Consider the following 17513-nt stretch of genomic DNA (forward strand, 5'->3'; position numbering starts at 1 on the left):
CATATTCACTAAAATTGATTTAAAAAATAGATATCATCAAATTAGAATGACACTGAGGATGAATGGAAGACTTTATTTAAAACAAAACATGGGTTATATGAGTGGTTAGTAATTTCTTTTGGGTTAACTAGCTACTGGATCTAGTACTTTTATGCGTCTAATAATGAACCATGCTTTGCGAGATTTTTTTGGTAAATTTATTTTTGTTTATTTCGATGATATTCTTATTTATAGTACTTGTTTGGATGACCAATTGTCACATATTTTAACTGTTTTGGAAGTGCTTCGAAAAGAGCATATGTGTGTGTGTCAATCTTAAAAGTGCATACTTTATATTAATAGAGTTGTGTTTCTTGATTTTATTGTGAACGCGAGTGGAATTGAGATTGACGAGGAAAAAGTGAAGCTATTCAAGAATGGCCAACACTTAAGAATGCTTCTGAGGTAAGAAGTTTTCATGGTTTAGCTCATTTTTACAGGAAATTTATGAAAATATTTTCTATGATTGCTGCGCCTCTAACAGAGATTATAAAAAAAGATGTTGGGTTTAAATAGAAAAAGGCACAAAAAATTGTGTAATATTTTGCCCAATGATCTCATACCTCTTTAATAGTTTTAAAATGCTCAAACTGTAAATGACTGTATGGAGTAGAGGTGTTGTGAAACCAAGTGATAATTTGGTAATTTTTACTATCTCAATATTCTAATTTCTTTGCAAAGTCCTTCTCAACATCCTCCTTGGATTTGGAGGTCCCATTTTTTCATTTTTTAGTCACATTTGGCTTAATAGGTGGTGGACGAAATTGTGATCCATATTCCTTGTACTTGTATGAAATCATTATTATGGCACCAGTTGAATTCACAACTCCGTTCAACTAACCAGCAAGTGTACTGGGTCGTCCAAGTAATAAACCTTACGCGAGTAAGGGTCGATCCCACAGAGATTGTTGGTATGAAGCAAGCTATGGTTACCTTGTAAATCTCAGTTAGGCAGATTAAATAGTTTTGGTTTTTCGAAAATCAATAATAAAAAGAAAATAAAAGGGATAGAAATACTTATGTAAATCAAGAGTGGGAATTTCAGATAAGCGTATGGAGATGCTGTGCTCCTCTTGAAACTCTGCTTCACTACTCTCTCTTCCAATCCTTCTTACTCCTTTCCATGGCAAGCTGTATATAGGGGTTCACCATTCGACGATGGCTACTTTTGATCCTCTCGGGAAAATGGTCCTCTGCGCTGTCACTCGCATGGCTAATCGTCTGGAGGCATCACACTGGCCGAAGGCTACATCCCATCCTCGCAGTGAAAACTACGCTCACGCGCTCTGTCACAGCACGGCTAATCACTGGTTGGTTCCCGCTCCTGCTGGAATAGAATCCCTTGATTCTTTTGCGTCTGTCACTAACGCCCAGCACTTGCAAGTCTGAAGCACGTCACAGTCATTCATTACCGGAATCCTATTCGGAATACCACAGACAAGGTTAGACTTTCCGGATTCCCAGGATCCTACTCGGAATACCACAGACAAGGTTACACTTTCCGGATCCTCATGAATGCCGCCATCTATCTAGCTTATACCACGAAGATTCTGTTGGGGAATCTAAGAGATACACATTCAAGCTCTATTGCATGTAGAACGGAGGTGGTTGTCAATCACATGCGTTCATAGGTGAGAATGATGATGAGCATCACATAATCATCACATTCATCATATTCTTGGGTACGAATGAATATCTTGGAATAAGAATAAGATAGAATTGAATAAAGAGTAATAGTAATTGTATTGAAACTTGAGGTACAGCAGAGCTCCACACCCTTAATCTATGGTGTGCAGAAACTCCACTGTTGAAAATACATAAGTGAAAGGTTCAGGCATGGCCGAATGGCCAGCCCCCATGATCTGAGAACTAATCGTCCCAAGATGTCTAATACACTAGTAAAAAGTTCTATTTATAATAAACTAGCTCCTAGGGTTTACATGAGTAAGTAATTGATGCATAAATCCACTTCCGGGGCCCACTTGGTGTATGTTTGGGCTGAGCTTGATCAATCCACGAGCTGAGGCTTCTCTTGGAGTTGAACTCCGAGTTATGACGTGTTTTGGGCGTTCAACTCCGGATCATGACGTTTTTCTGGCGTTTAAGTCCAGACAGCAGCATGTACTTGGCGTTGACGTCGTCAATTTCCGAATAAAGTATGGACTATTATATATTGCTGGAAAGCTCTGGATGTCTAATTTCCAACGCCGTTGAGAGCGCACCATTTGGAGTTCTGTAGCTCTAGAAAATCCATTTTGAGTGCAGGGAGGTCAGATTCCAACAGCATCAGCAGTCCTTTTTGTCAGCCTTTTTTCAGAGTTTTGCTCAAGTCCCTCAATTTCAGCCAGAAATTACCTGAAATCACAGAAAAACACACAAACTCATAGTAAAGTCCAGAAATGTGAATTTAACATAAAAACTAATGAAAACATCCCTAAAAGTAGCTTGAACTTACTAAAAACTACCTAAAAACAATGCCAAAAAGCGTATAAATTATCCGCTCATCACAACACCAAACTTAAATTATTGCTTGTCCCCAAGCAACTGAAAATCAAATAGGATAAAAAGAAGAGAATATACTATAAATTCCAGAATATCAATGAATATTAATTATAATTAGATGAGCGGGACTTGTAGCTTTTTGCTTCTGAACAGTTTTGGCATCTCACTTTTTCCTTTGAAGTTTAGAATGATTGGCTTCTCTAGGAACTTAGAATTTCGGATAGTGTTATTGACTTTCCTAGTTAAGCATGTTGATTCTTGAACACAGCTACTTATGAGTCTTGGCCGTGGCCCTAAGCACTTTGTTTTCCAGTATTACCACCAGATACATAAATGCCACAGACACATAACTGGGTGAACCTTTTCAGATTGTGACTCAGCTTTGTTAGAGTCCCTAGTTAGTGGTGTCCAGAGCTCTTAAGCACACTCTTTTGCTTTGGATCACGACTTTAACCACTCAGTCTCAAGCTTTTCACTTGGACCTTCATGACACAAGCACGTGGTTAGGGACAGCTTGATTTAGCCGCTTAGGCCTGGATTTTATTTCCATGGGCCCTCCTATCCATTGATGCTCAAAGCCTTGGATCCTTTTTACCCTTGCCTTTTGGTTTTAAGGGCTATTGGCTTTTTCTACTGCTCCTTCTTTTTTTTTTTCGCCATTTTTTTTCGCAAGCCTTCTTTTTCACTGCTTTTTCTTGCTTCAAGAATCAATTTCATGATTTTTCAGATCCTCAATAACATTTCTCTTTGTTCATCATTCTTTCAAGAGCCAACAATTTTAACATTCATAAACAACAAGATCAAAAGACATATGCACTGTTCAAGCATTCATTCAGAAAACAAAAGTATTGCCACCACATCAATATAATTAAACTAAATTCAAGGATAAATTCGAAATTCATGTACTTCTTGTTCTTTTGAATTAAAACATTTTTCTTTTAAGAGAGGTGAAGGATTAATGGATTTTATTCATAGCTTTAAGGCATGGTTACATCCTAATGATCATGAAATAAAGACACAAAAACTTAGATAAACACAACATTAAAAACCGAAAAACAGAAAGAAATAAAGAACAAGAAATGAATCCACCTCTAGTGGCGTCTTCTTCTTGAGGGTCCAACAATGTCCTTAAGCTCTTCTATGTCCCTTCCTTGCCTTTGTTGCTCCTCCCTCATTGCTCTTTGATCTTCTCTTATTTCTTGGAGAATGATGGAGTGCTCATGATGTTCCACCCTTAATTGTTCCACATTGTGGCTCAAACCTTCTAAAGAAGTGTTGAGTTGCTCCCAATAGTTGTTTGGAGGAAAGTGCATCCCTTGAGGCATCTCAGGGATTTCTTTGATGATGAGCTTCCTCATGCATCTCTTGAGAACCGTGAGGGGTCTCTCTATCTTGCTCCATCCTCTTCTTGGTGATGGGCTTATCCTCTTCAATGAAGATGTCTCCTTCTATGATGACTCCAGCTGAGTAACATAGATGGCAAATAAGGTGAGGAAAAGCTAGCCGTGCCATGGGTGAAGGCTTGTCGGCTATTTTGTAGATTTCATTGGAGATGACCTCATGAACTTCTACTTCCTCTCCAATCATGATGCCATGAATCATGATGGCCCGATCCACAGTAACTTCAGATCGGTTGCTAGTAGGAATGATGGAGCGTTGAATGAACTCCAACCATCCTCTAGCTATAGGCTTGAGGTCCAGTCTTCTTAGTTGGACTGGCTTGCCTTTGGAGTCTCTCTTCCATTGAGCTCCTTCCACACAAATGTCCATAAGGACTTGGTCCAACCTTTGATCAAAGTTGACCCTTCTAGTGTAGGGGCGTTCATCACCTTGCATCATGGGCAAGTGGAATGCCAACCTTACATTTTCCGGACTGAAATCCAAGTATTTCCCCCGAACCATTGTGAGATAATTCTTTGGACTCGGGTTCATACCTTGATCATGGTTCCTAGTGATCCATGCATTGGCATAGAACTCTTGAACCATTAAGATTCCGACTTGTTGCATGGGGTTGGTTAAGACTTCCCAACCTCTTCTTCGGACTTCATGTCGGATCTCCGGATACTCATTTTTCTTGAGCTTGAAAGGGACCTCAGGGATCACCTTCTTCTTTGCCACAACATCATAGAAGTGGTCTTGATGGCTCTTGGAGATGAATCTTTCCATCTCCCATGACTCGGAGGTGGAAGCTTTTGTCTTCCCTTTTGCTTTTTTAGAGGATACTCCGGCCTTAGGTGCCATTGATGGTAATGGAAAAACAAAAAGCTTATGCTTTTACCACACCAAACTTAAAATATTGCTCGCCCTCGAGCAAGAGAAGAAAGAAGAGAAGAAGAAGAAGAAGAAAATATGGTAGAGAAGGGGGAGTGATGGTTCGGCCAAGGGTGAGAAGAAGGGGTTGTGTTGTGTGAAAATGAAGTAGAATGGAAGGGTATTTATAGGGAGAGGGGGTAGTGTGTATTCGGCCATTTAGGGTGGGAATGGGTGGGAAATTGGTTTTGAATTTTTGAAGGTAGGTGGGATTTATGGGGAAGAGTGGATGGATGTGAGTGGTGAATGGGGTAATTGGGAAGAGAAATTGAGGTGATTGGTGAAGAGTGTTGGGAAGTGTGGCATGGGGAATAGGAGAGTGTGATTAGGATTAAAAGGTAAGGTGGGAATATGTTAGGTGGGGATCCTGTGGGGTCCACAGATCCTGAGGTGATCCTGTGGGATCCACAGATCCTGAGGTGTCAAGGAATTTCATCCCTGCACCAAATAGGCATGTAAAATGCCTTCGTGCATCATTCTAGTGTTTAAACGCCCATTGGTGCACATTCTGGGCGTTCAACGCCCATGTAAAGCATGTTTCTGGTGTTGAACGCCAGTTTCATGCTCGTTACTGGCGTTCAGCGCCAGCTTTTCTTCTCTGGGCACATTCCTGGCGTTCAGCGCCAGAATGTTGCTTGTTTCTGGCGTTCAGCGCCAGAATGATGCTCTGTTCTGGCGTTGAACGCCAGCCAGATGCATCTTACTGGCGTTGAACGCCAGCCTGTGCGTCCTCCAGGGTGTGAATTTTTTTCTTCTGCTGTTTTTTATTCTGTTTTTAATTTTTATGATTTTTTCGTGACTCCTCATGATCATGTACCTAATAAAATACAAAATAACAATAAAATAGAATAAAATAAAATTAGATAAATAAAATTGGGTTGCCTCCCAACAAGCGCTTCTTTAATGTCAATAGCTTGACAGTGGCTCTCATGGAGCCACAAGGTGATCAGGTCAATGTTGTATAGTTGCCAACACCAAACTTAGAGTTTGGATATGGGGTCTTAACACCAAACTTAGAGTTTGGTTGTGGCCTCACAACACCAAACTTAGAGTTTGACTGTGGGGGCTCTTCTTGACTCTGAACTGAGAGAAGCTCTTCATGCTTACTCTCTTCTGTCACAGAGGGATGGCCATGTGCCTTAAATACAAGGTAGTCCCCATTCAATTGAAGGACTAATTCACCTCTGTTGACATCTATCACAGCTCCTGCTGTGGCTAGGAAAGGTCTTCCAAGGATGATGCAATCATCCTCTTCCTTCCTAGTGTCTAAGATTATGAAATCAGCAGGGATGTAAAGGCCTTCAACTTTTACTAGCACGTCCTCTACTAATCCATAAGCTTGTCTCAATGACTTGTCTGCCAGTTGTAATGAGAACAAGGCAGGTTGTACCTCAATGATCCCCAACTTCTCCATTACAGAGAGTGGCATAAGATTTATCCCTGACCCCAGATCACACAGAGCTTTTTCAAAGATCATGGTGCCTATGGTACAGGGTATTAAGAACTTTGCCAGGATCTTGTTTCTTTTGAGGTAGAATTTTCTGAATCCAAGTATCCAGTTCATTAATGAGCAAGGGAGGTTCACTTTCCCAAGTCTCATTACCAAACAACTTGGCATTCAGCTTCATGATAGCTCCTAAGTATTGAGCAACTTGCTCTCCAGTTGCATCTTCATCCTCTTCAGAGGAAGAATAATCTTCAGAGCTCATGAATGGCAGAAGGAGATTTAATGGAATCTCTATGGTCTCTATATGAGCCTCAGATTCCTTTGGATCCTTAATGGAAAACTCCTTCTTGCTTGAGGGACGTCCCAGGAGGTCTTCCTCACTAGGATTTTCGTCCTCCTCCTCCCTTGTGCATTCGGCCATATTGACTATGTCAATGGCTTTGCACTCTCCTTTTGGATTCTCTTCTGTATTGCTTGGGAGAGTACTGGGAGGAGTTTCAATGACTTTCTTACTCAGCTGGCCCACTTGTGCCTCCAGATTTCTGATGGAGGATCTTGTTTCACTCATGAAACTGAAAGTGGCTTTTGACAGATCAGAGACTACATTGGCTAAATTAGAAGTATTTTATTCAGAATTCTCTGTCTGTTGCTGAGAAGATGATGGATATGGCTTGCTATTGCCCAGCCTGTTGCATCCACCATTGTTAAAGCCTTGTTGAGGCTTTTGTTGATCCTTCCATGAGAAATTTGGATGATTTCTCCATGATGAGTTATAGGTGTTTCCATAAGGTTCACCCATGTAATTAACCTCTGCCATGGCAGGGTTCTCAGGATCATAAGCTTCTTCAGAAGCTGCCTCTCTGGTACTGTTGGATGCATGTTGCCATCCATTCAGATTTTGAGAAATCATGTTGACCTGTTGAGTCAACACTTTGTTCTGAGCCAATATGGCATTCAGAGCATCAATTTCAAGAACTCCTTTCTTTTGAGGTATCCCATTATTCACAGAATTCCTCTCAGAAGTGTACATGAATTGGTTGTTTGCAACCATGTCAATGAGTTCTTGAGCCTCTTCAGGCGTTTTCTTCAGGTGAATAGATCCACCTGCAGAATGGTCCAATGACATTTTCGAAAATTCAGAGAGACCATAATAGAATATATCTAATATGGTCCATTCTGAATACATGTCAGATGGACATCTTTTGGTCAGCTGCTTGTATCTTTCTCAAGCTTCATAGAGGGTTTCACCATCTTTTTGTTTGAAGGTTTGAACATCCACTCTCAGCTTGCTCAGCTTTTGAGGAGGAAAGAATTTATTCAAGAAGGCAGTGACCAGCTTATCCCAGGAGTCCAGGCTATCCTTGGGTTGTGAATCCAACCATATTCTAGCTCTGTCTCTTACAGCAAAAGGGAAAAGCATGAGTCTGTAGACTTCAGGATCAACCCCATTCGTCTTTACAGTCTCACAGATCTGCAAGAACTCAGTTAAAAACTGATAAGGATCTTCAGATGGAAGTCCATAAAACTTGCAGTTTTGTTGCATTAAAGCAACTAACTGAGGTTTCAGCTCAAAGTTGTTGGCTCCAATGGCAGGAATGGAGATGCTTCTTCCATCAAACTTGGACGTTGGCTTTGTGAAGTCACCAAGCATTCTCCTTGCATTATTATTATTTTTGGCTGCCATCTCCTTCTCTTGTTCGAAAATTTCTGAAAGGTTGTTTCTGGATTGTTGTAATTTAGCTTCTCTTAATTTTCTCTTCAAAGTCCTTTCAGGTTCTGGATCAATTTCAACAAGAGTGCCTTTATCCCTGTTCCTGCTCATATGAAAGAGAAGAAAACAAGAAAAGAAAGAGGAATCCTCTATGTCACAGTATAGAGATTCCTTTATGTTAGTAGAAAAAGAAGGGAGTAGAAGAATGAAGAAGAATTCGGATTTTTGGATGAAGAGAGGTGGAGAGAAGTGTTAGTAATTAAATAATTAAATAGAAGAAGAAAAAAGAAGGGAAATTTCAAAAATAATTTTGAAAAAGAGGTTAGTAATTTTCGAAAATTAGAGATAAAATGTAATTAAAATTAAAACATGAAACAATTAGTTAATTAAAAAGAATTTTTGAAAAAGGGATGAGATATTTTCGAAAATTAGAGAGGGAAAAGTAGTTAGGTGGTTTTGAAAAAGATAAGAAACAAACAAGAAGTTAGTTAGTTGATTGAAAAAGATTTGAAATCAAAATTGAAAAAGATAAGAAGATGAAAAGTTAGATAAGATATTTTGAAATCAATTTTTGAAAAAGATAAAATTTTTGAAAAAGATAAAATAAAAGATAAAAAGATTTAGTTCAAAAATTTTGAAATTATTTACTTCACTAACAAGAAACTACAAGATAAGATTCTAGAACTTAAAGATTGAACCTTTCTTAACAAGAAAGTAACAAACTTCAAATTTTTGAACCAATCACATTAATTTGTTAGCTAATTTTCGAAAATATGATATAAAGATAAGAAAAAGATTTTGAAAATATTTTGAAAAAGATTTTTGAAATTTTCGAAAATAAAAAAAATGAAAAAGATATGATTTTTGAAAAAGATTTTGAAAAGATAAGATTTTTAAAATTTGAAATTTTGACTTGACTTGTAAGAAACAACTAATTTTAAAAATTTTTGACCAAGTCAACCCAAAATTTCGAAAATTTGGAGGGAAATAAGAAAAAGATATTTTTTTTATTTTTGAATTTTTAAAGATGAGAGAGAAAAACAACAAAAATACTCAATGCATGAAATTTTTAGATCAAAACAATGAATGCATGCAAGAATGCTATGAATGTCAAGATGAACACCAAGAACACTTTGAAGATCATGATGAATATCAAGAACATATTTTTAAAAAATTTTTTTGATGCAAAGAAAACATGCAAGACACCAAACTTAGAAATCTTTAATGCATGGACTCTAATAAACAAAAAATGCATATGAAAAACAACAAACAACACAAAACAAGAAAACATCAAGATCAAACAAGAGGACTTATCAAGAACAACTTGAAGATCATGAAGAACACTATGAATGCATGGGATTTTCGAAAAATGCAAGGAAAAATTTTTAAAGCATGCAATTGACACGAAACTTAAAAATTGACTCAAGACTCAAACAAGAAACACAAAATATTTTGATTTTCATGATTTTCTATTTTTTTTTGTATTTTTATAAAAAATTTTTTTTTCGGAAATAATGTTATGAAAAACGAAAAATTAAAGAAAAATTTTTGAAAAAGATTTTTGAAAAGAAAATTACCTAATCTGAGCAACAAGATGAACCGTCAGCTGTCCATACTCGAACAATCCCCGGCAACGGCGCCAAAAACTTGGTGGACGAAATTGTGATCCATATTCCTTGTACTTGTATGAAATCATTATTATGGCACCAGTTGAATTCACAACTCCGTTCAACTAACCAGCAAGTGTACTGGGTCGTCCAAGTAATAAACCTTACGCGAGTAAGGGTCGATCCCACAGAGATTGTTGGTATGAAGCAAGCTATGGTTACCTTGTAAATCTCAGTTAGGCAGATTAAATAGTTTTGGTTTTTCGAAAATCAATAATAAAAAGAAAATAAAAGGGATAGAAATACTTATGTAAATCAAGAGTGGAAATTTCAGATAAGCGTATGGAGATGCTGTGCTCCTCTTGAAACTCTGCTTCACTACTCTCTCTTCCAATCCTTCTTACTCCTTTCCATGGCAAGCTGTATATAGGGGTTCACCATTCGACGATGGCTACTTTTGATCCTCTCGGGAAAATGGTCCTCTGCGCTGTCACTCGCATGGCTAATCGTCTGGAGGCATCACACTGGCCGAAGGCTACATCCCATCCTCGCAGTGAAAACTACGCTCACGGGCTCTGTCACAGCACGGCTAATCACTGGTTGGTTCCCGCTCCTGCTGGAATAGAATCCCTTGATTCTTTTGCGTCTGTCACTAACGCCCAGCACTTGCAAGTCTGAAGCACGTCACAGTCATTCATTACCGGAATCCTACTCGGAATACCACAGACAAGGTTAGACTTTTCGGATTCCCAGGATCCTACTCGGAATACCACAGACAAGGTTACACTTTTCGGATCCTCATGAATGCCGCCATCTATCTAGCTTATACCACGAAGATTCTGTTGGGGAATCTAAGAGATACACATTCAAGCTCTATTGCATGTAGAACGGAGGTGGTTGTCAATCACATGCGTTCATAGGTGAGAATGATGATGAGCATCACATAATCATCACATTCATCATGTTCTTGGGTACGAATGAATATCTTGGAATAAGAATAAGATAGAATTGAATAAAGAGTAATAGTAGTTGTATTGAAACTTGAGGTACAGCAGAGCTCCACACCCTTAATCTATGGTGTGCAGAAACTCCACTGTTAAAAATACATAAGTGAAAGGTTCAGGCATGGCCGAATGGCCAGCCCCCATGATCTGAGAACTAATCGTCCCAAGATGTCTAATACACTAGTAAAAAGTTCTATTTATAATAAACTAGCTCCTAGGGTTTATATGAGTAAGTAATTGATGCATAAATCTACTTCCGGGGCCCACTTGGTGTATGTTTGGGCTGAGCTTGATCAATCCACGAGCTGAGGCTTCTCTTGGAGTTGAACTCCGAGTTATGACGTGTTTTGGGCGTTCAACTCCGGATCATGACGTTTTTCTGGCGTTTAAGTCCAGACAGCAGCATGTACTTGGCGTTCAACGCCAAGTTACGTCATCAATTTTCGAATAAAGTATGGACTATTATATATTGCTGGAAAGCTCTAGATGTCTACTTTCTAACGCCGTTGATAGCGCGCCATTTGGAGTTCTGTAGCTCCAGAAAATCCATTTTGAGTGCAGGGAGGTCAGATTCCAACAGCATCAGCAGTCCTTTTTGTCAGCCTTTTTTCAGAGTTTTGCTCAAGTCCCTCAATTTCAGCCAGAAATTACCTGAAATCATAGAAAAACACACAAACTCATAGTAAAGTCCAGAAATGTGAATTTAACATAAAAACTAATGAAAACATCCCTAAAAGTAGCTTGAACTTACTAAAAACTACCTAAAAACAATGCCAAAAAGCATATAAATTATCCGCTCATCAATAGGACAAACAATATCACCAATCATATAGCGCCATAGTTTGCGCCCTTTGAGAAATCCTCTCATAACTTTAACCCAATGAGCATAGTTAAAGTCATTGATGATAACAGGAATAGGTTGAAAAATATCTGATTTTTTCATAATAGTAGATACAAAGATAAAAGAGAGAAAAGAAAACTACAATATCAGAGTAAAAATTGAGAAAATGGAGGTCAAAATCAGAAAGAGCTCATAAAAAAAACCTTAAGATGGGTCTCATTATGTGCCACGTCAGCATATGGATGACACGTGGCGACGTCTGCCAAAGAGAGAAGACACGTCAGCGCTAGCATGTAACGTGGGCAAACAAAATGGATCGGGCCGGGAGAGACGCGGGTCAGTGTGAGGCACCGTTTCTTGACATGTGTGACGTTTTTGGGCTGTTGATCCTAAGCGTTGATCCAATGGTGCTGGAAGCGTCTGAAAGGAGGAAGATAAGCAAATGGATAGTGACCTTGAGGTAGCGCATCCAATGGTTTTCGATGACAAGTCTGGACTCGTTGAATTCGTAACAACGAGATGAAGACGGTGGTAAGGGGGTGACGAACCAAAGAATCGAGAAAGGATCAAAAAAATAGACAAAAACACTGCCGGAAGAAGAAAAAACAAAGGGCTCTGAACTAATTTTCATGGAGAAAAAAAGAACCTATGCTCTTGATATCATGTTAAAAATAAAAGAACAATATCAAGAAAGTGTTGTGTATTATTGAGTGTGATGAAATGATACAATATATAAGGGTATATATAGATGCTAAGAATAATCAAAGTAATAAAAGCATAATATTCTACAACAAATATACAGATATGCTAAATAATTATAATTAATGTTAATTGATCTAATTGATCTTAAATATACTCTAATATCAAATCAAACACAATTCAAATACAAATTCAACATAATAACATACACATAAAATTTTTAACATACAAATTAAAATAAAATGAATTAAGTATATAACTTATATATGTAAAGGCATTTAAATAAATTCTCTTTTGTGGGAATTTTGTTGGTCTTCATGGGACAGGTAATCTCCGCCTCCATCCTATTTATTTACAGGGGTAGATCCCAATTCCAGTGAAAATTTTGTGGGTTTCCGTTAGCCTCCGATCATAGTTACCTTATAGATATTCTCGGGTGTAATTGCCATTCTTAATTTTATATTTGTTAAATAAATTTTTTTATATATTTGTGTTTATAATTTTTAAAAGATAAGTGTTTTAAAAAATGTTTGAAGTGAAACTTTTTAAAAATAGTTTATACTTATTAAAATTAAAAAATTTAATATAACTTTATATATTAATTAATTTTTAAATTAATTCTTACATTTATATTTATTATAATACTTTAAATTTTAAAAACTATTTTATCAAACATACTTTCAGTTTGCTAATTTGATGATTATCTTAAAATTCTGTTTAAGCAATTGTTTTTTTACCAGGGAAAGTTGAATAATAACCATGCTATTAGTGTGACATTGGTTTTAGCATAGGATTCAAATTGATTAATTCAACATTGGGAGTTTACAATTTCAGAGATAGAGGAAAAACAAATAATTATAGAGCAATTAGAGAAAGGAAATAATAGCATCTTACAATACAACTAACTAGTTAGAGTTAGTTGTTGCCTTCTTTGACTAGGATCAATTCATAATTTGAGATTGTAGTATGTGGAAAAAAGTTTAGTTTGAGTGCAGTTGATGCGTCTTTGGTTGCAGATTATTGCATAGACGTTTTCTATATGTGGTCTGTGGATATTAGGATATGGAAGACTAAATCCCCATTTTGGTCCCTGAGATTCACGCGATTACTCATTTTAGTCCTCGAGATTTAAAATTACCTATACTGGTCTTCTAGATTTAGATCCGGGCACCAATGTAGTCCCTCAGCCCTTTCCGGTGATGACTCAGCAAACGGAGTGCCATGGTGGCACCCTCTCTGCCACGCTGGATCCTGCAACGGCTAGCTGACGTGGCAAGGGTTGTATTCATACCCAATTTAGTCCCTAAAATCCTAATTTTCTCATATTTATCTGAGTTAGGATCTTCTTTAACTTCCGTCTTCCTTTCTCTTCCTTCCTCTTGTCTTCTTATTCTTCTTGTTGTTGCTCTTCCTCTTGTTAAATCTTTGTCATTTATCGGTATTAGTTGCAGCACCATGGTGGGTGGTGGAAGCACCGCAACTGAAAACTCGATTTGCTCTCCTTCAAGCAGTAATTGGGCTAGGTCACAAAGTCAGAACAGAAGTGCGAGGGTGCCGGAATGGTGTGGGTATGGTTATCGTCCAATTCTGCAATGGTCTAGAATAGAATCAAATTCAAACAAGCCATTTTTTGGATATTCCAATTATAATGTAAGTTAAATATATGATATTTTGTTCATTTGTTCTTGCCTGCTTCATTTCATCGTGTTTTGTTGGTTCATTTCAGACGAGAAAAAAGACTTGGTGTAGTATGTTTGTTTGGGTTGACATTGGATAAGAGGAAAGTGATGGAATAGCAGATTCTGATAGAGTCAATGGTAGAATGAAGATGAACCTAGCATGGAGGGTTGGGAGGTTGGAAAATGATGTAAGAAGTCAGAAATTCATGACCAATTTGTTGATGGTAGCTGTGTTTATGATGGTAGTATTTTTGTTAGTGATGTGTTACAAATTTTAAAGAAAAAATTATGGAAAGATTCGTGTGTAATGTAATGAAATGGAATATGTATTGTGTAAAAATATTTGAATGGAATGAATAAAGAGTAATTTGTGGTATTCCTGTGACTTTCACATGATTCAACAAAACTGAGTTATATTTAAATAGGATTACAATAAGCAAGTTAAACAGCAAACTAGATTTATATTAAATTAGTTATCAGAGTTGAACAAAAAAGATGCATAACCAAGCATCATGAGTATTAACATCAAAAGATCCACTGTGATATCAAAATAACCAGGACTGATCTTAGTAGTTATTGTCTAAATTTTAACAAAACATTAAAGGCCTAATGCCACATACTAATTTTCATAACCTCCCTAAACACATCTAGCTAATTTCTTCAAGTCTTTTTCCTTGGTGCTTTGAAACCGGGAGTAGGCACAAACTTCATTAAACTTGCCATCCTTGATGTTGTTCCTGAACTAGCACCCTGCAATGGATTGACTGTGACAGAACTCGGTGGTGGAGAACTTCTTCTTCTTGCCGGCAACTTTGCAGGCCTTATATTTCCAGCAACCTATATCATGTAAAAATATTCAGGTTCCAAAGTTAAAATACAGTAATAGGTTATGATATAACAATGGCATTTACATCTTTACCTGCTGAGAATCCTATTGTTCAAAACAGGTAGGTTGAGACAACTCAAGTTCGACGGGTTGGACATCACTGGCTACTGAAGCAATAGGTGCTAAATCAATAGATTGTACATTTCCTCCTTTACCTTGTTGGTTCGTTCAGAGGTAGCAACACATGTTTGGTCGACTGTTGGATCTCCTCCCCCTTCGCCAACTTTGTTTTTTGTAGCAGCCTCAGCCACAGCAGCAGCAGCTGCTGCTGCTGCATCAGCCAATCTCTTTTTTTTGCAACCTCTATTGGTATGACCTTTATCACCACAATAACTGCAAGTAAAATTTTCAAGCTGCCTTTTCAAATGAGTGTTATCGTTGTTCTTAGTATCTACCCTCGATCTCTTACCTCCTCCATGTTTTTCATCCGAATCCATTCTTCTTTTCATCTTTAATTTTCCTGGTGGCCGCTTAACCTTTGGTGCACGTGGCTTATTAAATTCTGAAACCTCCCACAGCGGTTGTCCAGGTATTGGATTTATGTGATGGTTATATGTTGCCTTGTAGGATTCCATAGTCGAGTAAATACCCATAGTAGTCCCTGAGATTCAGGCAATTACTCATAGTAATCCCTAAGATCCCGATTTTCCTATTGTAGTCCTCCAGATAGATCTCCGAGCACTCAAACTAGTCCCTGACCATATTTCAGGTGATGACTCATCACCGAAGCGCTGACGTGGCCTCGGATTGCCACGCTGGAGGACTCCCAACGGCTAGTTGAGCTGGCTAAGTTCCAATTTTTATCCAGATTGGTCCCCCCTAGTATATGTAACCCTAAATCCCCAAATTCTCATACACTTCCCTTCTTCGTCTTGTTCACCTCTTCTTCTTCTTCCATAACTTCTTCCTAAACACTGATGAAACATGATGTAGTAGCCCAAAAGAATACACACCATGCATCCAAGTACTTCCGAGTCTAAAAACACATGGATAAAACATGAGGATCAAAATTAATAAGATAGTAATCAATTAAATTATGCCGTTGTTGAACACTAGCTTAGTGGGTTTCAATGAAAATTTTTCAGTTTCACTTCTAAAGATGTAAAATCAAAATTTAAAGCATTATAGCTAGGTGTTTCACTTCCAAAGATCTTGTCTCCATCAACCAACTAGAAAAAATAAGTTCCCATCCATACATCTTCAAAGTGCGAATATAGGTCAAAAGTTCTCCTGTTCTATGAATCCTGTAAGAACCACAATTTCAAGATTGTAAATATGCACCAACAGCTTTGAAAAATATTAACCCATTTTTGTAATATGCTACAACTGGCTAGAGAATGGAAAACTGTTGATCCTGAATGCAGAAAAACAAGAACATGAAAATCTAACAACTGTAAAGAAGCAGGGAACAACTAGAAAAATATTGCATCATGTTTGTAATAAATATGAAAAGATTACATGCCAAAACTTTTACAAACTCCAAAGGTTCATTTAGCAATTGAAAAAGAAATCAATGGATACCTTTCATCTTTTTTCTTTATCATTTGTTCAGTGGCAATTGCAATTAATTGTGATATCCATTTATTCACTACATCACTTCAAATATCATAGTTTTTAAAATAATAAGAAAACAATAGCAGTGACAACAACGATAATTTAAATACATAAATTAAACCTTTTAAAAGAAGGAATTGAAGGTCAAGTATACATTTCTGAAATGGAAACTGACTTCTAGGTCTAGAACATTGTTAAATCAAAAGAAATATTAAGCAATTTTCTCTGAAGGTACAGCCAAATACACATTCATTGATAACAAATTAGAACAGAGTTCCCACTTAGGATTTAGGAAACAAACTCAGTTACTGATAACACTTATAATAAATAGGCCTTGTTGTTCGGAGAATATATCATAATCCCTTCTGAATTTTTTTTGAAGTCACCCCCATGATGAAACATGATGTCCAACTTCTCCTCCATCTGCAAGAAATTTAAAATGTTTACAATATACAGGGAGAATTTGAAAGCCTACTCATGCATTAAAAAGGAAAAATAATCTCCACAAGAAAACATATTTTTTCAAACCTCCATACATCTCCCTGTTTCATCCCTGTTTCATTCGGGTATTACAGCAACCCCACAAACCCCAACTAAGATTCAAACCCTAGACACTACAATGACACCAAAACTCCAGAACCTCAACTACACTGACCAATGCTATCATCAACCAACACTGTATTCAAAATGCAGAGTAAAAAAAAATGAAGGTTACCTTGAGTCCGATCACAACGTCAGAACCTCGTGTTTGTGGTGAAGGAAGGGAAGGGAAGAGCGATAACAACTTCTGATCAGATGAATTATTCTCTCAAATTTTCGTAAACCCAGCAAATACAACCCTAACGCTACGCCATTGATGGGGAGATGAAGAAGAAGTCAGAGGGTGGAAGAAGAAGAGACGAAGTGTTTGTGTTGGGGGAGAAAACTGTTTTTCATACTAAGTAACAACTATACGGCGTCGTTTTTGGCTTTCAAGGACACCAAATCCAAAACGATGTCGTTTTGGACACGTCCCACGTGGCAATCCGAGGCCACGTCAGCACTCTGGTGATGAGTCATCACCTGAAATATGGCCAGGGACTAGTTTGAGTGCTCGAAACTCTATCTGGAGGACTACAATAGAAAAATCGGGATCTTAGGGATTACTATGGGTAATTGCGTGAATCTCAGGGACTACTATAGGTATTTACTCTCACCACATAAGAAGTGAAAAAAAACAAATCTTATCAACTTA

The sequence above is a fragment of the Arachis stenosperma genome, chromosome 7 (genome assembly GCF_014773155.1).
Source record: "Arachis stenosperma cultivar V10309 chromosome 7, arast.V10309.gnm1.PFL2, whole genome shotgun sequence".
NCBI classification, from domain to species: Eukaryota; Viridiplantae; Streptophyta; class Magnoliopsida; order Fabales; family Fabaceae; genus Arachis; species Arachis stenosperma.